Genomic DNA, 25,412 nt, shown 5'->3' on the forward strand with positions numbered 1-25,412 from the left:
TGTCTGACAGCAGGTGACTTGTCAGGCAGATACAGCTCCTTTATTAAGTTCTCTTTGAGCACTGTTTTCTTTTTCTTATTGGGACTGTGAAGCATTGCTACAGGACTCATAACTCAGATTTTTCTGAAAAATTAGAATGAGACTTCCCATAGGATTATAGGAATTTCCAATCTGATCCCTTGGGCACGTGGTAGCACCATGTTTGTCGAGACTGTTGCCTTGGACAGGGTAGGAGATGAATTTGGTCATACCTTTAAAAAAATAACCTTTTCCCAATTCTTTTTGTTATTCTGTATGAATTTCTTTCCCTTTTCTCTTTTGAACCTTTCTCTGTGTTTGTTTTTTTTTCCTTTTGGTCAATATGTTAGACATGAAAAATTAATTAGAATATATCTTGGTGAGGTTGTGATTTTTCCTAGAAGGAAACATGATTGTACAAGTATGGTTATATTTTAATCTGAAACGGCGATATTAAGCTTGGCTTAACTCAGGCTAGTCTGGTAGTTTAGGTTTGAGATTGGAACCAAATAAGGCACAGGTCAAATATCTAAGGTAATATAAAGAGAATTTCTTAGCCATAGCTGCGAAAGAATAATCAGCAATGCTCCAGTATTGATTCAGGTGGGCAAGCACTTCCTCCTGTGTGACCTGCCAGTCAGAAGTCTTGAGGGAGGAGCTGCTGACTCTTTGAATTTAGGTACTAGGAAGCTACATCAATGGCTCAAACCTTAGTCCTCTGAGCCAGTTAGATCTTTTTTTTTTTTTTTGGAGAGGCAATTGGGGTTAAGTGACTTGCCCAGGGTCACACAGCTAGTAAGTGTTAAGTGTCTAAGGCCAGATTTGAACTCAGGTACTCCTGAATCCAGGGCCAGTGCTCTATCCACTGTGCCACCTAGCTGCCCCCTGAGCCAGTTAGATCTTAAAGCAGGTGAAATAGCCCAACTTACATAGCACATATTTTTCCTACCATGAAAAAGAATATAGAATTTAGAGGTCATTGCAAACTTAGCATCAAATTTCATCCTGCTTACTTTACATATGAGAAAACTAAAGCCCCAAACTGTAGACTAACAAAGTGTTTAATTTTGGTAATAGAAGGATAGTAAAGGATATGCAGCCAGGTAACACAGTGGATAGAGTCAGTAAGGCCCAGGTTCAAATCCTGTTTGAGACACTTACTAGCTATGTGACCCTGGGCAAGTCACTTAATCTATGTATGCCTTAATCTACTGAAGAAGGACATGGCAAATAACTCTAGTATATTTCTCAAGAAAACCCCATGGACTGTATGGTCCACTGGGTCATGAAGAGTTGGGCACAACTGAACTAACAAAAACAACAACAACAACCAACAAGAGATAAAGGATATACAGCAATGCCAAGGAGCAAAAGGACTAGAGTGAGCAGCTCTGTGCTTCGTTATCAGTTAGACTAGATAACTTGTGAGGCTTCTCTCAGTTTTCAGAGTCTGTGATTCTATCACTTTCCCAAGGCCAAACAGGCCGTAAGTTTCAGAGTCATAATTTGAAATAAAGTTATCTTATTCTAAATTAGCTGTTCTTTTTACTGTACTGCATTTCCTTAGAAACAGCCCCCTGCTATGGCTGTGGGGTTTTGTAAAATTGATTTTTAAGATTTTGTTTTAGAAAATAAAAATGAGAGAGATTGCTGATTTATCTCAGACCATATAAACCCTCCTTTCAAATACTAGGTAATAATACTCTTATTATTTACATCGTGTTTTGCAGTTTCAAAGCATGCATGAGGACATTCTTATTTAAGGCTAGTAGGGTACTATCCCCCATCTTAGAGATGGGGAACCAGAATATCCTGAAGAATTAGATATGACTGCTAATATAATATTGTATGATTAAGGGATATTTAAGTACCAATAAGGTATAAGCAGTCGAAGCAGCTTGGCGTAGTGGCTGGAGAACTGGCCTTGGAACTGGGAAGATCTCGGTTCGAGTCTTGCCTTTGGTTTTTGTTGTCATGAGCAAGTCACTTAGTTTCTCGGTGCCCCTGGTAATTCTGTAAGACTATAAGGTATGGAGTTGCTGGTCTGAATCAGTGGGGGGGGGGGAGTAGTTTCTATCTATCTATCTATCTATCTATCTATCTATCTATCTATCTATCTATCTATCTATCTATCTATCTATCTAATTTTTTTTGGTTGGGCAATGAGGGTTAAGTGACTTGCCCTAGGTCACACAGCTAGTAAGTGTCAAGTGTCTGAGTCCAGATTTGAACTGGGAGTTTCTATATTGTCAATAAAATCATAGGTCTTGACCCTCTCACCTGTCCTGACTCCCTACCTTCCCCCCCTCCACAAAAGAAAAGTAGGGGTTTAATGATAGAAGATACTAGGCATATGTCCTAAGGAAGTCATTGATAAAAAGAGTCCCACATACACCACTACATTGAACATAACACTTTCTGTGTTAGCAAAGAACTGGAAAGAAAGTGAATGCCAATTGATCAGGGAATGGCTAAACAAATGGTGATATACCAATGTAATGGGATATATTACTGTGCTGTAAGAAATGAAGAATATGAATATAAAGAAGCATAAAAAGACCCACAAAGGGGCAGCCAGATGGCGCAGTGGATAGAGCACCGGCCCTGGAGTCAGGAGTACCTGAGTTCAAATCCGGCCTCAGACACTTATCACTTAATAGCTGTGTGACCCTGGGCAAGTCACTTAACCCTAATATTTTAGCCTCACTAAAATATATATATATAAAGACCTACATGAACTGATGCAAATTCGTGTGAGTAGATCCAGTAAAGCAATGTATACAATTACTATAATAATGTAAATGGAAAGAAGAGCCACCATAAATCTATCTTTAAAAATATTGCAAAATTACAAAGAACAAATAGGATCCCAAAGAAGAAATGTGAGAAATCAACTGCACCCTTCCCCTCTTCAGACTTCTCTACAGAGGTGGAGGGATACATGGGTGTATAATGATCCATATATCCAGATTTTTTTTTCAATGTATAGATTGGTTTTGCTGATATTATTCATTTCCTCTTTTAAATTTTTTTTAAAAATTCTACGCCTTATGGGATGGCTTTCTAGGGAGGAAGAATAGAAGAGATGTAGTGTGAAATGTTAGTGATGTAAAAACAAAAGAAATCAAATAAAAAAATTTTAAAAATAGACTATGCTGTACCTTTCTAGGAATAGTAACATAAGACTTTATTCATAGTGAGAACAGGGCCTTGAAAATGTTTGTATTTAAAATTTTTTTATCTACTGGTTCTTTGTGTTGAAAATGAGAACATTTCATTAAGTTGAAAACCAATTGGATTTATTGCTGAGTTGAATCTGAGACTGTGATATTTTGCCAAGACTGGCCCTTGGACATAAAAAGATTCTCATGTCTGGTCATTTTGCTTATATCCTACTTTGCTGGGGTTCTCCCCCCACCCCCTGCCCAGGAAGCAATGGTAAAGGAAAGGTGACTTTTTGATCCAAAAGCTAACGTTTCTTCACCAGGTATATATAACTGAACAGTTTTGCTTAGATTTTTGGCTGTTCATTATTGCCTGCCTATTTCTGTCTTGTCCTGTGCAGGAGCGATAGGGAGATTCTGAAAACCTAATCTCTGTGAGATAGCATAACCATTTCCTTTGCAATAGAGGATAATGACCTGGGAAGAGGAAAAGCTGGGTTATAGGAGAGCTGGGGATCTTTTACAAATACTCATCAACTTCAAGCTTCAAGTTTGAAACTCTGAGCTGTGCTTTTCCATTGCCTTCTGATTAAGGAAAATCCTTTGTTCTCAACAACTCTTGCCACTTGACTGTTTTAAGTTGTGTAAGGATAGATTGTTGAAATAGATCTGACATTTAGGCAGATAGCATAACTGAAGGGGAGGAGGGGGAGCTGGGTGAGATTGACATCCAAGTCTTTCCAATTCTGATTTATTTTTTAATTGAGAGGGAAGAATAAGGAAGCATCATTCACAGTTTGCATTATTTTCACACTTTTGAGTTCAACCAAGGAACTGGTAGCAGTTTGTGGAGCCCACCTGCTGCCTGAAGACATGTCAGTCTCATCCTTGATGATATTTGCCAAAGCCAAATTCAGTCTCCTCTCTCTCTTCTCATTCTGACTGACTGTGATTGTCTTTCTATTCCAGTATGGAACATGGCAGTAGCGTAGCTTTATTTAAGGGACTGGGTAGAATTTTGTGTTCTTTTGTTCTGGTTGTATGGGTTTCTCCCCTCCTTCCCATTTTGCTCTTTAAATATAAATTTCCCTCAACTCTGTCCACCTTCCCACCCCAAAAGTTTGAAACAGAATTCCTCTGGTTGGAACTGCTGAAGCAGCTGCCAAACCAAAGTTTGGTTTGAAATGAGACTGTTCCCCTTCAGTTTCCTCTAGCCAATTGTGGGTGTGATAGTGAAGATGACCACCCCATACCTGATGGGATTGATTGAGAATCATCATTTATTTTGAACCCATGGAAATTATAGGATTTAGAGCTGGAAGAGACTTTACAGGTGACCTCATAACTTGTCCAAGGTCACAGAGGTATTTAGTAATATAATCAGTATTTAGGTCCTCTCCAAATTCAGTGAAATTTTGTTTTGTTTTTTAATTGACTTCAGGGTAGCAATCTGAATTTTTTTTGGCTACATGTGCAGAGAGACTACAAAGTTAGGTGAAGTATTAAATCACATACACATTATATATTCCAAACATTTGTATTGCCCTTTTTCTTCAAATAATTGTGTTATTTTGGAATTTTTTATTTAAGCAGTGCTTCATTGTCTGTGTTTCTTGACCCTTTACCTAGTAGAATTACTATCCTATGGAGAAGTCTGTTATGACCGTGATGCTTATTAAATGTTGAAATGAGTTTTGCCTAGAGAAGTCATGAAATGTCTTTGAAGATAAGGGGAGGGGGTCTGGAACAGTGAGTGTGTGTGTGTTTGTAAAAGAATGATAAATTCAGAGATAGAGTTTATATCCTGTGACTACTTTGTGTTTTGGGCAAATCAGTAAATATCTCTGGGCTTCAATTTCATCATCTGAAAAAAATGAACTATTTTGAGAGGTGTTACACTCTGGACCTGCACTGGTCCAAACCAGATTAAAATCAATTCATAATTCATTCAATAAACAGTTATTAAAATACTTACTATATGCCAGGTGTTGTGCTAAGTAAGCACTGGCAAAACAGAAAAGGCAAAAGACAATCCTTGTCTAAAAGGAGCTGACAATCTAATTTGGGAAACAGTATGCAAAATATAAATCTATATTTCTATACCTATATCTACATCTACATCTACAGCCATATCTGTATCTACACACACACACACACACACACACACACACACACACACACACACACACACAGCAAGCTATGTATGGGATGGATAGAAAATAATTAACAGAGAGAAAGCACTGGGATTAAGAGGGGTTATGGAAGGCTTCTTGTCAAAGGTGGGATTTGGGTTGGGATTTGAAGGAATCCAGGGAGGTCAATGGTTGGAGAGGAGGAAGGAGATTATTCCAGGCATTGGAGACAGCCACAGAGAATGCCCAGAATGGAGATATGGAGTATCATGTTCATGGAACAGCCAGGAATCTGGGGAGAAACTTGAGGCAGGAAGACCCATAAGTAGACTATTGCAATAATTAAAGCATGAGCTGATGAGGGCTCGCATTAGAGTGGTGCCATTGTCAGAGGAAAGAAGGGGGGATATTTGAGAGAAGTCAAGAAGGTATGATTGACAGGCAAGCTTGGGTTATGGGGGAGTGAGAGATAATGAGCACTTCAGGATGACCCCCTAGATTGAGAGCCTGAAGGACTGGGGGGAATGGTGTTGCCCTCTACAGTAATAGGGAAGGTGGGAAGGGGAGAGAGTTTAGGGTGAAGGATAATGAGTTCTGTTTTGGACAGTCATAATGAGTTTCAGATGTCTACTAGACAATCTACTTGGAAATGTCTCAAAGGTAGTTAGAGATGCAAGACTGAAGGTTATCAAAGACGCAGGGGCAGGATAAGTAGAACTGAGAATCATCCGCAAAGAAGAGAGTAATTAAATCCATGGGAGCTAATGAGATCACCAACAGAAGTAGTGTAGTGAAGAGGAGAAAGTCCAGGACAGAACCTTGAGGGATACCTATTGTTAGAGGTGTGATCTGGAGGGAATCCAGCAAAGGAGATAGAGAAAATTGAAATGTAATTGGAAAATGTTTTTAAAGAAAATAAAATAAAAATACAATCATAGGCAGTGTGTGTTTTTGTTTTTGTTTTGTGGGGCAATAAGGGTTAAGTGACTTGCCCAGAGTCACATAACTGGTGTCAAGCATCTAAGGCTGGATTTGAACTCAAGTCCTCCTGAATCTAGGGCCAGTGCTTTATCCACTGCCGCCACCTAGTTGCCACCTAGTTGCCACCTTAGGCAATGTTAAATATGGGATTTTCTAAGTCATTGTCTAGCTGGAAGGGATCTGTTTCTATTTGAATTTGACTCCATTGAACTAGAAGATCTCAAGTCCCTTCTAGGACTAACTCTCAGATCCCGATTGTGCTTGGAGGGTCAGGAAATTGGAGAAGATTGTGTAAGAACTCCATGTTTCTCCTTTGCTTTTCAGATTTTTATCTATCTATCTATCTATCTATCTATCTATCTATCTATCTATCTATCTATCTATCTATCTATCTACCAGTGGATGAGAAGTAAGGGATGCTAGACAGATTGTTAAGTGGTACCTAATAAATTATTTCACCAGTCTATTTTGAATTCAATTCAACAAAGATTTATTAAGCATCTGTTATATTCAGGATTGAGTTATGGTCCCTGCTGTCAGAGAGGTCTAAAGGTGGGGATAAAGCATTTAAAGTGAGGACAATCTGAGGAGGGAGAGAGAAGCATAAATCGGAGGTATTAGGAAAGGTGGGTAATCAGAAAGTAGGACACCTTTTGAACTGAACCTTGAAGGAAGCTAAAGATTTTAAGTTGCAGAGGGGAAAAGGTAATGCATTTCAGGTATAGGTGATAACTTGTTCAAAGGTATCTAGGCTGGGGAAAGAATGTTGATTTGGGGCAGCAGCTTAGTAGGCCAGTTGTCTGGAACATAGAATGAAAGAAGGGAACACAGAACCATCTATTTGGAGTAGGAAGGTACTTTCCATGTTATTGGGTAAAGTCTCCTCGTTTTATACATGAGGAAACTAAAGCCCAGAAAAGTTAAATGGCTTATCTAAAACATGATGTGAAATGTTTGGAAATACAGTCATGTTGTAAAGGATTTTCAGTACTTAGCTGGGGAATTTGTATTTTATTGTACTAGAAGTAAGGAGTCCCATAAGATTTTTGATCAGGAGAACTCTATGGTCAGATTTTCTGCTATAGAAGGTTGGGATTTGTTATTGTTTGTTATCTTTTGGGGCAGCTTTGTGGAGGATTAATTGGAGAATGGAGAGACTGGTAACAGGGAGATTTCAATGAGTAGCATTCAAGAGGTAGCATCAAGAAGTGATGAACCAGGGTGGTGGCTATGTAAGTGGTCAGAAGGGCACAGGTGTAGATGGATAAATATGGAGGGAGATCCATAAGACTTTATAGTTGATTGCATTTGGGAAAGAAATGAGAGAGAGTTAAGGATTAAGCTAAGCTTGTGAAACCTGGGTGATTAGAAGGTTGGTGCTATTCTCAACAGAGAGGTTTGGAGGAAAGGGAAAGTTTAATGATGGGAAGTTAATAAATTTCATTTTGAGACATATTGACCTTGTTATGCTTAGAGAACATCCATGGAGAGCCATCTAACAGGCACTTGGACATGCAGGATTCAGGACAAACATTAGAGGTAGATATTTAGATATTTAAAGTGGTGAGTATTGAACCCTTGTGAGCCAATGAGATTACCAAGACAAATATTGTTTGGACCTCAACAATTCTTATGTGCAAGGCTCTTTAATTGTTACTGTTGCGTCAGCCTCTCTATCTACATAGTAGGCATCTGAGCAGTATTAGGCATTACCTGCCTGTCATTTACATATTTTTGATATTCTATTTTCTCCTTTTTGTTTAACACTCGTTCAATAAAATGTAATGGAATTTCTTGATTTTTGTAACAGGGACTGCACATTTCACTCTTGTAGTTTCTCTTCATGTGGCCAAAACTAACACGCCTCCTTTCAAGAGAGTAATGATGACATGTAATGGAAATCCTTTGGAGGGATTGTGGAGTAGGATAACCACTGTGTAACTTTTTACATTTTACTAACCATGTGCTGAATGGTAGCCTCTTTGTTTGACTGTAGTGGCAGAAATAATTGCCAAATTAAAGTGCCTTTAGAAGGCTCCTTAGTCTGCCTCAGGCTATTGATTGTTTTCTGGTTCTCTGTTTGTTTGACTCCTTCACTCAAAGGCATCTATCTGGTGAGTGAGAGATGGTGCTATACGGGGAGAGGCCTTGGATCTCCTCCCCTCTGAGGTTGACAGGTGGCCCCAAGAAAATGAGTCCTTAGCCTTGCCATTGGTTCTTTCTTTCTTTCATGAAGGAGGTTAATCTGGAGCCTCTAACCTTGTAAGTTTTGAAAACTCAGGAGAGTAAGCCTCCTGGAGTGTCCAAGTAGGACACTCCAAGTAGGAGTCCAAGTTCATATTGGATTTTGCAACCAGTCCATCATCATTGCCATGAGGAGCAACAAGTGGCCTTTGAGGGTAATATTTGCAGTTCAACCCAGCAGTGGCTGAGAAAAGGACTCATCTGGCAAGGATGCTGAATTTGGAGGTGAACCTGTTGAGACCAATGCTTTTTAGAAGCTGAACTAAGTCTGAGCCTAGTAATCCTAAAGTTGGAATAGGGGACAATGTGCCCCTGAGATGTTGGGAGAAAATTTACTTGGGGGGGGAGGGGCTATGTCTTTGAAGTAGATATCCCTTTCTAAAAACTAAGTGATTTTTAAGTGGTTAATGGAATTGGGGTACTAGTCACTGGCACCCAGCAGTAGGAGGTGAGCAGAACACAACTGGTAGAGACTCAAGTTCACATGAAAGATACTCTAAACCCCTCGGGTTACCCCCTAGAACTCTGTTGGGAAGGCGGAGCAGCCAGGCTCTGGAATAGTGGTGCAGAGAAACTTGTTATACTTTAGGAAAGTTAAAACTAACCTTGGCAATTAATGGGTTAATTCCCCTTTTAGCCAGAAGACTTTGATAGAATCAATTAAGATAGGATTAGCTTTGTCTTGAAGAAATTATGAATGGTGCCAAATACTGAAGATGGTATGTGTTTTAGCCAATAGCATGCCAATTGGAAAATATACTTTTTAGGACCTAGATTCTTCTTTATATGCTTTAAAAAAAGCCTTTCAGTTAAGAAGGTAGTAACTTGTTATGTAATCCTGGTTGAGTCATTGAATTTTCCTGCTTTGTTTTCTCTCATTGAGAAAGTTAGGAATACTTTTTTAATATTCTCACTTTTTAGGAATAAGGTGAGATAAATAAAGGGTGTCCCAAAAGTCTTTGTGTAGCCTTAAGCTTAACTCTGCACAAGGACTGGAGGGAGGGAAGGGGGGGGGGAGGAGAGAGAGAGAGAGAGAGAGAGAGAGAGAGAGAGAGAGAGAGAGAGAATGAGAATAAAACACTTTTGAACTCTGGGAAAGAAACCTAATTTTATATCTTAAAATTGCTCTGTCATTGCTCCATATATGTCTATCTTATCTGATTAGTTGGATTTTAAGTTCCTCATGGTTATGCCCATGTATTCTTCTGCATCTTCCTCTTTGCCCTTTACCAACTCCCTTAGAGGCAGCTGGTGGCATGATGGATAGAGCACAAGGGCTGGAATCGGGAAGACCTCAGTTCACATATGGCCTTGGATACTTACTAGTCATGTGGGCAAGGCACTTAATCTGCCTCAGATTCCTCAACTGTGAAATGGAGGTAGTAATAGCACCTTCCTTGTAGGATTGCTGTGAAGATCAAATTAGATCTTATTTGTAAAAGCACTTAGCACTTTACCTGGCACATAGGAGGTGCCATAGAAATACCTATTTCTTTCCCCTACCCCTTCCCTCCAAGCACTATTTAATGCATATAGTTCAACAAATACTTAAATGTTTGCCAAGTTTAATTGAAGAGGACATACTTGATGAAGATATTTGATCTTTATATTTGATCTTTTCTTTCAATCTTTAATTTGTTTACAAGGAAAAGCAGCAACCTCCTCTCCCTTGCTGTCTCCCCCCCCCCCCCCCCCCCCCCCCCCCCCCCCCCCGCAATTCTCCCAAATAGTCTCAAGGAAATTCCATATAAAACCAGGTGACTGCTGGATAGCAGATGAACCATTTAGGCCTACTGCCTTTTTCTTTTATAAAGTACTGAACCTGAGGCTCATTAGGAAGTTAATACCACAGCTTGTGATTGACCCATTCCATCCTGAATATGTTCGGTTATATAACTGCTTTAAAAATATTTTTCCCCATTCTTGTTTTAAATCAGAATTTGGTATGCAGGACTACAGTTCCTGTCTTAATTTTCCTAAGTGGAGATAAAGATCTATTCCTTGCTTTTGCCCTCTCTCAAAAAGGAGAGGTTTATCTTTGTGTTGACTAAATTATTCCGGTATGTTTTAGGGGAAAGCTTAATGTTTGGCCACTTCAAAGGAGTTTTAAATTAAGAAGTTTAAAATATCCATTAAAAAAAAGAAGTTTAAAATATTCCTCATCAAAGCACAGGTATGATCTTGGGTTCTCAAAGACAATGCTAGCAGAGACCAAGCTCTGACAAGTCCTACCAAGATGGGAAGTCTTTGGGTGTCAAACTGGTGATGGGATCCATATTTGTCATTTCAGAACCAGCCTACTTAAGTTCAGAGATGTCCATCACCTGATTGACTCTGTGGTGATGACTCTTTAGAACCACAGCTACTCTTTCAAGAACATTTCCTAAGGCCTAAAGGGATTGTGACTTGCATTAGTAGAGGTAATATCCACACCAATGGAATCAGTTATTCCCGAGGTATTAATGTAGTGTTTGGATTAGTTGGGGGGGGGGTGAGATGCTGGGGGAGAAGAAAGAACTTATAAAAGTTGTTATAAGGAGCAGCTAGATGGCACAGTGGATAAAGCACCAGCCCTGGATTCAGGAGTACCTGAGTTAAAATCCGGCCTCAGACACTTGACACATACTAGCTGGATGACCCTGGGCAAGTCACTTAACCTTCATTGCCCCGCTTTCCCCCCCCCAAAAAAAAGTGGTTATGAATACCCTCTGATGAAGCTACGTATGTATATGTAAGGCTATAGGGAATGATACTGTATGTGGTACCTGGCATATGTGCTGTCCTTATAATAATAACATTTTAACAATGATAACAACAATGGAAATATCTCTATAACTTTTTTTTTTGTAAGTGAGGCAATTGGGGTTAAGTGACTTGCCCAGGGTCACACAGCTAGTAAGTGTTAAGTGTCTGAAGCTGGATTTGAACTCAGGTCCTCCTGACTCCAGGGCCGGTGCTCTATCTACTGCACCACCTAGCTGCCCCCTATTTATATAACTTTTGATAACTTCCATTGAGTTTATCCCACCTTCTATCAATGTCTTAAAGGTAATAAAATAGGAGATGTCTCCCCAATTCCACTTATAAAAAGAATATATTGTCAGGGAGAAGTTTCAGTGTAGTATTTATTTTTTGCAAATCTTTTTTTTTTATTCTGAATAGAATTTTATTTTCCAAATTTTTCCATGACTACTCAGTGTAGTATTTGCATACAAAATACCATGGAATTCTGTGGGACCTTAGGGGCATTTTGCACTTGTTGCTGCAGGTCGATGAAATTTCATTGGTAATGACCAAATTGAAAAGAGCAGTCATAGTCAATATTTCCAAATAAGATTCAATTGAGGCTTTAGACTCATGAATATCAGTGAAGAAGTAGAGACTACAAAAGTATGCCATAATGTTAAAAGTTTGAGTTAGTGGAAAAACCCCCAAATAGTTAATCATTTATGTATTGTCTAAAAGTTTGCAAAGCACATTTGATTCTCACAGCAGACTCTTACAGATGAGGAAATTGAGGAAGGTAGGATTAAGCAATTTGCCTGGGGTCACACAGGTAATAAGAATCTGAGGCAAGATGTGAACTCAAGCTTCCCTGACTCTGGGACCATTGCTCTATGCACTCCATCACCTAACTACCACTATACAAGAAGTTGGTATGTGCACCTGCTTGTGTGTGCACATACATACACACACACACACACACACACACACACACACCCCTACTCAAATTTTATAGAAGAGGAAACTGAGGCAGAGAGGTTAGGTGATTTGCCCAGTATCACATAGTTAAGTGTTGCAGGTAGGATTGGAACTCTATTATCTTTTTGACTAAAGTCCAGTCTTTTATTTACAGTGATATCTTGATGTTATAATGATATGTAGAAAACTATGAGGTTTCTTCAATCCTGTCATCTTACAGATGAGGAAATTGAGACACAAAGTAGTTCAACAATTTGCCCAGAGTCACCTAGGAAGTGATTAACAGTTACAATATACCTGTGATTTCATTCTTACAGGCAATCCATAGGTGAATAAACTCCCTCCACCATACTAGAGGTTGGCACCTTCTATGAAGCTTATAGTCTTAGAAAGTTTTACAGAGCCCAAAGTCTTGTCCATGGTCATATACCCACTATGTGGTCAGAGGCTAGATTCGAACAGGTTTTCCTGCCTTCAAGACTGGTTCTCTGTCCACTAGACCATGTTGTCTCTCAGTTTGATGCCCTGGAATTTTGAGAGCATTTGGCGAGATTATTCATGAATAGATTTTTTAATTGGGGTTATATAAACATTTATCATGACATTCCCAGCCACATGATTTTAGTCTAGCCATATACTATAACATTGCTTGTTGATATTGTTCAGATAGTATGGTGTGAGGGAAGAAGCACTGGATCTAGAGTTGGCATGCCCCATTTGAATCCTAACTTCTACTTTATTATCTATGAATATTTGGTCAAGTCAGAACTTTTCTGAGACTAGATTATTTCATCTGCAAAGTGACCTTTTTTGATCTACTTTATGATCCCCTTATATTGCATCATCTCTTAAGTCTAGCCTTTGATTATTAAAGAGAGAGGGAGAGGAAGAGAGAAAGAAAAGCAGTAAAGATTAATAAAGGATATCTGGAGGTTGAATAAAGTGCTGAAGTTAATAAATGTCTAGTTTTTAAAAAGTCCACAAAATTTATCAGTCTGTCCTTCTGACTCATAAAGATATAGGATTAATGAAAAGAAACATTATGTTGAATTTAACATTATTTTTGGTTCATTCAACCTAAATATCCCCCTTATGCTAGCCAAGCTATTAAGTGCTTCTTTCTACAGCAGTTTTTGCACAAGTAATATTACCACATGATTAGGTGAAGAACTTCTTTGGTTTCCCATAAGGACTTTTAGGTAATCTTGAAGATGCCTGTTTTTCAGAGGACACTTACATGAGTTCTGAATGTTAAATTGTGGAAGTCTCAGCCAGCTGGAAGGAGGAAATTTATAATCTTATTCACTTACAGATAAGGCAGTGAGGGAATTGATCCCATCCCATGAAGAGAAAGAGAAAGAGAAAGAGAAAGAAAAAGATAAAAACTCAGCTGCCAGGATTTTGAACACAGCCTCAGTAAGATGACTGGCAAATCAAGTATCTCCATCACATTTTTCTAAGTCAGGGCAGGAACATTTTCTTTCTATGCAGGCTATGTTTGACAAGACCAGGTTTCTTTCTAGCCCATCTGTATTGATAGACATGAACAGGTGATCTAGTCTATGTCTCCCGTATCTCATTTGTGAGACATCTATTGATTATCTGCCATTTTTGTGTTCTGGATGCATTGCAGGTTTGTGTATTTTATTCTGCCCCTATTCCCTGCAGAGATGAGTAAATTTGGAATCAAATTTGTCAACAGAGCTAGAAGAATATGTCTTGAAGAAAAGAAAAAAAAAGTACCATAATTAATTTACTAATATTTTTAGTGTGACTTAAATTAAAATGAAGAGGTCAGACAAGGTGACCTCAAAGATGCTTTTGTGATCTCATTCTTCATTGCTGCTAGAATGCAGTAATATCTGATTTATTAGAGTTTGAGGAAAAATGATTTCTAAGAAATATACACATATATTTATATGTGTATGAACATATGTATGTATAGGTATATATGTTTCTCCTTAGATTCTTCTATCTAATCTTGAGTTTTTCATACAGATGGAATTACAGGTCCTAACCAAATTGTGTGTGTGTGTGTGTGTGTGTGTGTGTTTCTCCATAGATTCTTCTATCTAATCTTAATTTTCTCATATAGATGGAATTATAGGGCATTACTAAATTTTATGTGTGGGAGGGGGTGGGGGCATGGTATAGTGTATTGAGTGATGGACTTGGAATGCAGAAGAAATGGATTCACATCCCTTATTAGCTGGGAAACCTTAGACAAGTCACATATTTATGTCTCAAGCCACTCTTTAGGATTTACCTATTAAGTTAAAGGTGGGTTGCTATCTGAAATTGCTAGAGGGAATTCCTATAAGGGGAAGTCCCCATATTGAAGAAGTTACAGATCACAGCATCACAGATCTAGACCTAGAATGGACCTTAAAGACTCTCTAGTCTAACTCTTTCATTTTACTGATGAAGAAACTAAGGGAGGTTGAGACTTGACCATTCAGCTAGTCATGCAGATAGTGCCAGAGGTGAGATTTATTATATTGTTTGGAAAAATTATTATACTGTTTAAATCCAATCATATGTGTCTGCCTCTATTATGTTCTCAGTAACTCTCTAGAAATGCTGGAGATGCTACAAGATATTTTGGCTTTCCCCAGGACGTGCATCTACCCAATACATTCTTGTTTGGGTTACCTCACCCAGGATGTATGATGGGGTCCATCCAAGCTTGTGTTTTGGGTTCCCTTGTGTTTTGGTCAACTTGTCCTCTTGGTAAAATTGCTTAACTGTGTACATGTGATTTGTGGACTGGCACCCTTGTCTCAATCCTATATAATGTAAATCTTCCAGAGCCTGAAAGAAAAGGAGCCACATCTTCTTTCCAGCTTGGGGTTTGTTCTCATGAACTCTTGTCCTTTGACTTTAAGTTCATCACTCTTTCCTTTATACTAGCACATGGCCTCATTCATATATGTACACAAGTGTGTGTGTGTGTGTGTGTGTGTGTGTGTGTGTGTGTTTGTGATAAAACACTGAGTTGCTTTATAAATCAGGAAAGATTTTCTTCAGAGGCATCCCCCGACTGTACAGAGAAGCCCTGTGTTGGCAGACAAATACCATTCATAAGTAAGGCTGTATGTGCTGGAGCACCAGGTACATATGGTTAGAGCACAACCAAACCCCAAATAGTTGTTCCGCCCCTCAGACACCCACATGGAACAACAAAGTGATACCCTAGATTTGGCATAGGCATCATATACAGCCATGTCTTTAACAACCTTTCCTTAACGTCTATTGCTCAGCTCTTGCAGGTTTAGGTGTCTTTTAATTTTTGCTGTGAAGTGGCTATCTCATTGCTCTTTTTTTTTTTTTTAAGTCAGAATGGTTATAGTTACAGTAGATTGTATTTTTTTTCCCTCTTTTTCTTTTTCTTTCTTTCTTTCTTTTTTTTTTTTTTGTGAGGCAATTGGGGTTAAGTGACTTGCCCAGGGTCATATAGCTAGTAAGTGTTAAGTGTCTGAGGCCGGATTTGAACTCAGGTTGTTAAGGGCTAAAATTCTAGCTAAACTGTCTAAAATATCTAATGAGTGGTCGCCAATAAATTATAAGCTTTAGCAAGAGTTAGACTTTTAAGCATTTATTAAGGAGAATAAGAATTTGGTAAAGAGAGAGAAAAAGGCCTAGATTCCTATCTATTAAAGGGAGAGCACATTTCTAGCTCCGCTATCCACCAGAGTCCAAAGGGAAGAAGAGCCTGAGACCGAGTGCCAGTCTCTTCCTTCCTCCTCCCACTCGCCTGCGTCACTTCCTGACGCCAAAGAAAAGACCCCTGGTCTTACCCTCAAAAACCTTCGCTTCATGGGTGGAACTCTTCTACAGTAAGTCTCCAGCAGGTGGCGTCATTCCAATCGTTACACAGGTCCTCCTGGATCCAGGGCTGGTGCTCTATCTACTGCACCACCTAGCTGCCCCAGTAGATTGTATTTTAAATAGGTCTTTGTAGTTTTTTTTTTTTTTTTGAGGCAGTTGGGGTTAAGTGACTTGCCCAGGGTCACACAGCTAGTAAGTATTTGAGTCTAGATTTGAACTCAAGTCTTCCTATCTTCAGGGTCAGTGTTCAATTTACTGAACCACCTAGCTGCACCAGGCCTTTGCAGTTTGAGGCATTTTCATATTTCATTTGATATGAACAATACTCCTGTAAGGTAGGTAGTCAAAAGTATTACTAGTCTATAGAGCTTAGGCCCTTGAGTCAGGAAGGCCTGGCTGGGTTTGGGTGTGACCTTTCTCACCTTTCACTGGCTGTGTAACCCTGGGCAGGTCACTTAATTTCTCAGTATCCTAGGCAAGACCATAAATTGTAGAACAATGGCTTTATCTGTATTAATAGAAGAAATTACTTCATTTCTGAGCCTTAGTTTCTTCATCTGTAAAATGAAGGTTATTATTCTTACACTACCTCCCTCACAGAATTATCACAAGGAAAGCACTTCTTAAACTTTAAAACACTAGGCAAATGTGAGCTATGGTAGTCCCAGAGAGGCAGTATATCACTGTGGATAGAGAGTTGGCCTTAGAGCCAAGAAAACCTTGTGGGTGTGACTGATACAAGTCACTTAACCCCTCATTCTCCTCAACAACTCTTAAGGCTATAAATTACAAAGTAGTAATAAATCACATTGGTAGAGAGGGTGGGGAGCTCCCTATGCTGGTGAAATCACAGCTCCATTAAAAAAAACACACATCTCAAACAATCTTTACTTTACACACAATAATAGCAGACATTTATGTAGCACTTGGAGGTTTTTATAAAGCACTTCATATACTATCTCATGTGAGCCTGACCATCCCTGTGAGAAAGGTATTGTGTGTATTGTTGTTTCTGCTTTACAGATGAGGAAATTAAGGCCAGAGAGGTTTACGTGATTTGCTGAATCCATCAATAATTATTTATTTAGCTTGTGCTGTACACAAAGGCAAAAGTAAAACTGTCCCTGACTCTGAGTTTACATTCTAAAGAGGAACACATATACATACATAGTTATATTACAGAACAGACACATTGAGGGGGAGGCACTAGCCATTGGCAGGGATCAGGAACAGCTTGATGTAACTCCATATGTCCAAAATAGAATTCATTCTCTTTTCTCCAAACCCTCTCCACCTCTTATCTTCCCTATTGCTATAGAGGCTACCACCATCCTCCTAATTTCTCAGGATCCAAACTTGGTTGTCATTCTCAACCTCTATTTCTCACCTTCTCATAGCCCATCTATTTCCAAGGCCTATTGATTTCACCTTTGCAACATCTCTTGAATATGCCCCCTTCTCTGATGTGACATTGTTACCATTCTGTTGCAGACCCTCATCACCTCACCCCAGGACTCTTGCAAAAAGCCCCAATTGCCTCACCCCCCCCCCAAAAAAAAGAAAGTTGAGAGACATAGTTTCTGGGTAGTTTATTTATTTTATTAATTTTATTAATAAGGATGGCAGGTTATTAATAAAAGCATGGTCATTTGGCTGTCTCTCTCAGACCAAAGACCCTCATGGCAGCAGAGCACAGAGCTTATAAAGAGTAGATGGTCAATGCAGCCAAGAATTGACCCTTGCAGAGAAATTATCTCCAGCTGTGGGCTATCAGTTCAAAGAATGTCCTCCTCTTCAATGCCCCTTGTGGAGAAGCCTGTCTCCACCCAAACTCCGAGTAGAACACAATGAACTTCGCCACCTAAAATCCCTTGCAAGCTTGGGATGGGTCTTACCAACATGAAGAGATTCAATGCTATGTTATTATAAAGGAGAAACTGGACCTCTAAAAATCAGAGCTTTGGAAGAAAGTGGGGAGCTCTGAATGACTCCCAGATATTGCTTATTAATCATAATTTCTCATACAACTCTGGGTCTTTTCTCTGGCTGCTACCAAACTTCCCCCCTCTACCCCCTTTTCTTCCTCCTTGTTTCTGCATTCTGGCTTCCTTTAAATCCAATCTAAAATACCATCTTTTTTACTGGAAAAAGCTTTCTGACCCCTCTTAATTATAGTGCTTTCCATTTCTTAATTATTTCCTATTTATCCTGTATGTAGCTTGTTTATACATATTTGTTGTCTTATCCATTAGATTACTAGTTCCTTGAGAATAGACTATCTAAAGCACCAGCCCTGGATTCAGGATAACCTGAGTTCAAATCCAGTCTCAGACACTCCACACTTACTAGCTGTGTGACCCTGGCAAGTCACTTAACCCTCATTGCCCTGCAAAAAAAAGAATAAACTTATGAAATAAAATAAACTTTCCATGTCCCCAAAGGAAAGAGAGACATGTTTAATATCTTTTTAAAACTGAGAGCAGGACTATCTTTTGCCTCTTTTTGTACCCCCAGAGTTTAATACAATGCCTAGCACATAGTAGGCACTTATTAAATGTTTGATGACTAACTAGAAAATAGCCCTTAAACTGAGTCTTAAAGCCTAGAATTTCACGGTCACCCAGGAATGAATGCCAGCTCTGATTCCATGTTCATCCTCTCTATTACACTGGGCTTTGGGAAGTTAGACTTTAAAATGTAACAAATGACTTTGGGGAATAAAGAGGCCAGTTTATAGGTCTGAGAAGTTTCTAGGAAACTATTGAGTATTATCCATTCTATCTGGAACAGGAAGATGCTTGTGTATTTGTATTTAATTATGCCAGAAAAAAAGGAAAACAAACTCCTTGAAAACTCTTAAGAGCCATATTAATGGTTATAAATCTTCTATTATAAAGGAGGATGTAAATAATTTTTTATTTGCCTCCTCTAAAGTGGTGGTTGGATAGGAGGAGATTGGTTAGCCAGGGAAAAAATGTGTTTCAGGGAGAACTTTCCTTCTTTTCCAAATAATTATATCTTCCAAGGCCCCATTGTGTGTTGGGGAAATAGACTTTTTTTTTTAATAAGTGACTCAGAGTAATCATAGAATAATCTGTACACTAAATGCTTGCTCTTAGTTGTATGCCATGAGCCAGAAAAGCTTTGCTCTATGCTTTAGCCAGTAGAATGAATTATCTTTTCCATTTTCGTGTGTGTGTGTGTGTGCGTGCGTGTGCCAGTACAAAAAGAAAGAAAGAAAGAAAGAAAAAAAACCAGATGGAAACAAGGGAAAACTCTTAGCAGAGGCCAAAGCCAAAACATTCCATTTAAAAATGAAACTCCATCTGCCTCACTTTCTCCTACCACACTGCCACCACAAGAGTGTGAGTTACCATCTGACTCACTTGGGTTTGTCTTGATTAGCTGTAAAGTTAGAGCAAATGACATTTAGCGAAGCTACAAACAGAGGCACTGCCCTTTAGGAACAGGACAACATACCTTACTGGCTTCCTCTGGCAATGCCAATTGTATTTGGGGAGGATCTTCTGTACATGCAACATCATCATGATTACCAGGCTACTTTTGGGTTCTGTTTTCCAGTTTTGAGAAGACCATGCTTTTTGCTGACCCCACGATGCAAGTTGTTTTTATTGTTGACCCAGTTATTGGATACAGAGAACTTTTGGTTTCCAAGCACCCTCTGTCAATAGCAATGGTCAACTTTCCTGTGACTTAGAGCCTTAAAGAGCTGCCTGGGGACACTGAGAGATTTAAGTGACTTATCCAGGTAAACCATGCAGACAATATGCATCAGGGTCTAGGTCTTCTAGGATCTAGGGTTTTGGCTCTATTCACTTCATGCTACCTGCCAATATAGATATAGAATGTTGCTTGTTGACCTAATTTTCAATAGTTCTGTTCTTCAGTAAGCCACTTATTCACTTCACAAACATTTGTTGATGATCTATTATGCATAGACACTATGCTAAGAATTGAGGAGGAAATAATCCTAAAGCATATGCCTCAGCCTCTACAACTATAATCATTTATCTCCTGTATGGTTATCTGAATTTCTCCTTACCTCAGCCATATGTTACCTTCACATCATCTTGTCATTAATGATTCTTTCTGTACATTAGAAAATTCATCATTAAAAGCATACTAACAAGGGCAGTTAGGTGGTGCAATGGATAGAGCACCAGACCTGGATTCAGGAGGACCTGAGTTCAAATCTGATCTCAGACACTTGATGCTTACTAGCTGTGTGACTCTGGGCAAGTCACTTAACCCCAATTGCCTCACTAAAAGAAAAATAAAAGTAAAAAAAAAGCAGCATACTAATATGCAGGTCTATGATAGTCAAGCATATTCTTTGGCAAAATGGCCAAATTGAAGATTAAGTAAATCCTTGGTTCTAATATGTCCCCCACTTCCTGATTTCAGTCACTAGGGCAGAATTTATAGGAAATGGATCTACAGCTTGAAGGGACCCCAGCAATAATGTATTCTAACCCTCCTCACTTTATAGATGAGGAATTGGGATCCAAAGAGGTTTAGCAGAAGCCTATTGCTGGTCTTCTTCAGTTGAGTCTTTGTGCTCATCACCATTTCATTCTTTTCCTTGAAAGATCATTACTTAGTAATGTACTCTGTGTGTGTGTGTGTGTGTGTGTGTGTGTGTGTGCGCGTGCGTGTGTAGTAATGTACTTTTAAAAAAGAACTGTTGTCAGAGCCACGAAAATGAAGAACAAATGATGTCCTAGCCACTTGAGAGACATCTCTGTGAACCTAGGAACCTTAATTCCCAGTTTTTCTGTGATTTTTCTATAATGCTATACATTAGACAACTGAGACATGGTATTCTGTGTGATAACTTGACTTTCATAAATTTTGATCTCATGTGTTGGTCAGGCAACCAGGAACTACTTACTAGTTAATGTAAACTTTCAACTCAGATCTTCCTGATTCCAAGTCAAGACTATTTGCAATAATAATAATGATGATAGCTAACATTTATATAGTGTTTACTATGTGTCAACCACTGTAATAAGTGCTTTTTACAATTGTTATCTCATCCAATCCTTATAAAAACCTTGGGAAGTAAGTACTTATATGGTCTCCATTTTACCACTGAGGAAACTGAGACAAACAAAGGTTAATTGATATGCCCAGTGTCACATAACTAGTAAGTATCTGCATACAGATTTGAACTCAAGTTTTCCTGATTTCAAATCTGGTGCTCTATACCACCTAGGTACCCTACATGTTGAAAAGAATGCTTTGGCCATGCTGAAGAGAAATAGGGTACAAGTTGGGATAAGAGGGCAGAGTAAGTCTTTAGCAGGGTCTCTTCAGAGCTTTAAAATCCAACTGGTTGAGCTGGACGTAGGAAACCTATTGCAGGTTTAGAAATCTATGCCAAGTGTTCATTATTGGATCTGGAGGCAAGGGTGAGGAACAGATGATTATCTGTATGCTCCAAGCTGTCTCTCCAAAGCTTTGGCTTTTTTACAGCAACACCGAGTATATTTTAACACTCCAACCATGGTCTAATTATGAAACATTGTCACTAACCAGCATTTGTTTGGTACTTACTATGTGTCAGGCAGTGTGATGGGGATACTTCTCCCTGAGCCTGTCACACTGATAAAGCCATGGATTTGGCCTTATTGCTTGTCTTTACTACCTGTCCACCTTTTAACAATCCTCTTCCTTCACCAGCTAATGTCCTCATGTAGTTCTTTGGTTGCATCCTCATGATCAGAGCCTCCATTATAGTATTTCTCTCAGGCCTCTTCATCGTCTTCAAAGCTCCAAAATGTTATCTACCCATCCTCCTGTCTCCTCAGTTTAAAATGTCCATTCCCTCAATGACTTTCATCTCAATTAGAATGAAAATATATTTAAAGTAATTCATAGTATGCTGGGAATGATTAATAGGCTTAGCCTTCCTTGAGATATAAATATGTTAAAGAAGAAAACCTGAAACACAAGTAAGTTATTGACCCCCCCAAATCTTTAAAGAATGTGTGGGGAGGTATTTTTGAATGGAGAGACTTTAAGTTTTATGTGTATGTACTTCTGTTATATGTTGTGTGGGATAACATTGTATTTATGGATTTTACACAACCAAAACAGAAGATGGGATCCTTGTTCCTGAAAAGTCAATGGAGTTTGATACCCTACTTCTTTATTCCTAGTTCCATCAAGATCAAAAACAAAAGGAATAACTCATATTGTTTAAAAAGTGAAGTATTCAGGAAACAGCATAAGGAAAGGTTGTTGTTTAGTTATTTTAGTCATGGCTGAATCTTAGTGACTCCATTTGGGTTTTCTTTGGCAAAGGAACTAGAGTGATTTGCTTTTTTTTTTTTTTTACTAGCTCATTTTACGGATGAAGAAACTGAGGTAAACAGGGTTAAACATTGGGTCACACAGCTATCTAGTAAGTATCTGAGGTCACATTTGAACTCAGGTCTCTAGCAGCTATGTGATACAGTAGATAAGAGTCCTGGACCTAAAGTCAGGAAGACTCATCTTCATGAGTTCAAATCTGGCCTCAGACACTTAACTAGCTGTGTGACTCTGGACAAGTTATTTTAACCCTGTTTGCCTTAGTTCCTCATCTATAAAATGAGCTGGAGAAGGAAATGGCAAACACTTTAGTATCTTTGCTAAGAAAATCCCAAATGGGGTCGCAAAGGGTTGGACACGAGGGAAACTACTGAGTAACAAAAACAAACACTTCCTCACTCCAGGCCTGGCACTCTACTGTGCCACCTACCTGCCTTTAAGGAAAGGTTGGTATCTCTTAAACTCTTTTCATCTTGGCTAGATCATTGTGATTACCTCCATTCCCCCTTTCTCCTGAAATTTCATCTTCAACCACATGATAAGCCACACTCAGAATTTCATGTAAGCTTTAAAACTCTGGTTCAGGGCTGTGGGTGGCAAAACTTTGACCATGCATATGGTGACTCTGGATAGAGGCTGCTTTGTTGAACCACCAAACTCTCAGTAGAGGACTCCTTGGAATAGCCAGGTCCCCCAACACATCCTACTATAGTTTATGCTTCACTAATCAAGTTTTCACTTTATTTTACTTTTAATTTGATGCTTGGGTCTGGGGAAAATTACTCTTACTGAAGCATAGATCCTATGTAGATGGTCTTTTAATTCCCTTGGAATTCATCAAGTAACTCACAGGACCTATTTTATAAGAAGAAAATGTCCAATTTTCTCTGATTTATATATTGGCTGTTAGAATGGTCTAAAATAACTAATTTCTAAATCTTTCCTTTATGGCCAACAGCATAAAGCCATTATCTCGCATTTTCAGAGTACTTGAGTGTTTCTGCTAAGAAGCATCCATATTAAGGGACAGAATAAATGATCGGTTAATGTGTTCTGAACATCCCAAAGCTTTCTCCCCAAATGCTCTTTTCTCACAGTTATCAATCACTTTTCAAATCCATTTGACATAGTTTTTCTGTGTAATTTTGAAATCTTAATTTGTTTCTTAGAATATCCCTCTCCTACCCCTGCATTAACTCCCCCACCCCCTTTTTGGAATAAAATTATTTTTCATCTATTTTGTACTATTCTGATCTTATTCAGGTTATGGGTCCTCTGGCAGGTTGCTTTTTTACACTTAACACCAGGCACAGGAAGGGCACTGCCCTGAAAGGCTGATGGGCATTTGTTAAGTGGATTAGAAATGTTCAAAGTATGAGCTGTTTTGATTCCTTAAAGTCTGGACTGTTGTTTTCATGAGAGCACTGGGCGTGAAGACTTGTCTCTGATTTCTTGATAGGGAATTATTCTGTGTCATTGCACACACCACTGCTCAGTTACTAGCTGTATTACCCTGAGGAAGTCACTTAACCTCTGTCTGGCTCAGTTTCCTCATCCCTAAGATGGGAGTGATAATGTTACCTACTTCTCAGGGTTTTGGTGAGGATTGGTAAAATACCTTTGCAAAGCTTCCCCACCCCCCCCCTCCCTACCCCTCAGCAATGAGGATTAAGTGACTTGCCCAGGGTCACACAGCTAGTAAGTCATGTGTTTGAGGGAGGATTTGAACTCGGGTCCTCCTGAATCCAGGGCTGGTGCTTTATCCACTGTGCCACCTAGCTGCCCCTCTTTCTTTAGGCTTTTAACTCTTTTTGTTATCTCCCTCCAGCTTAATTTTCTAGTTTTATTACTACCACTACTACTTGCTGCCACTACCACACCACCACTATTACTACTGGCTAACTAGCTAGTTAGTTATTTTTTATATAGTGCCTACTATGTGCCTTGCACATGAGCTGGAGAAGGAAATGGCCAACCACTCCATTATCTTTGCTAAGAAAACCTCAAATGGGGTCACAAAGAGTCAAATGAGACTGAAAAACAACTGAACCTCAACTTCCCTATGGTTAGAATGCACTTTTTTCTCACCTCCAACTCTTAAAATCTCTAAGTTCTTTCAAAGTTCAGTCCAAGGGCTGTCTCCTCCTTGCGGCCTCTCCTCTCTCAACTGCCAGTTTCTCAGAACACGTTCTATTTACTTCATATATTTTTTGTGTTTTCTTATATGTGTGCCTATCATCATACATTATGTGGTTTCCTTGAGGCCAGGGATGGTGTCATTTTTGTCTTTGTAGTCCCAGTGCCTAGTATTTAATAGTGGAAAAGTGTGTTGGCTTTGGAGTCCAATTACCTGGGTTCAGGATCTTTCTCTACCATTTATTGACTCTGTTACATTGGGCAAATCACTTAAACTTTCTTTACATGAGTTCCCTTATTTTTTAATTTGTTTTTTTATTTTTTTGGTGGGGCAATGGGGGCTAAGTGACTTGCCCAGGGTCACACAGCTAGTAAGTGTCAAGTGTCTGAGGCCGGATTTGAACTCAGGTACTCCTGAATCCAGGGCCAGTGCTTTATCCATTGTGCCACCTAGCCGCCCCGAGTTCCCTTATTTTTAAAATGAGGGGATTGGATTAGATGATCTTGGAACCGTCTTTCAGCCTATTATTCTTTTTTTAAAGCCTATTTATTCCTATAAAAAGCTTGTTCTTTGAAATGAGAAATAATAATATATTAAACATTTTGCAAAAATCAATGAGATTTTTATCATTATAGTATAAGTAATAAAAGCAACAATCTTTATTAAGATGCCAAATAAAGGATTGTTTACTATGGGCTAGAATCCTTAATTTTTTTCCACCCTTAAACCAAGTCAGTGAACATTAAAATACCCAATAATACAACATACCTCCTGGCAGGTTAGGGTTAGCTTCCCTAACTCAGACTGTGCATGACAGTGCTTTGCTATATTGTTATCATTCTTACTAATAATAGTAATATAAAAGTAACA

General features: G+C 38.9%; 1 protein-coding gene across 4 annotated transcripts in view; it reads left to right on the forward strand.

The window, feature by feature from the left end:
• The window catches only part of STXBP6 (syntaxin binding protein 6), a 363,777-nt gene that overhangs the window by 118,137 nt on the left and 220,228 nt on the right, over positions 1 to 25,412 (forward strand). The window lies entirely within an intron of this gene.

This window comes from Dromiciops gliroides, chromosome 2 (genome assembly GCF_019393635.1).
Source record: "Dromiciops gliroides isolate mDroGli1 chromosome 2, mDroGli1.pri, whole genome shotgun sequence".
NCBI lineage: Eukaryota > Metazoa > Chordata > Mammalia > Microbiotheria > Microbiotheriidae > Dromiciops > Dromiciops gliroides.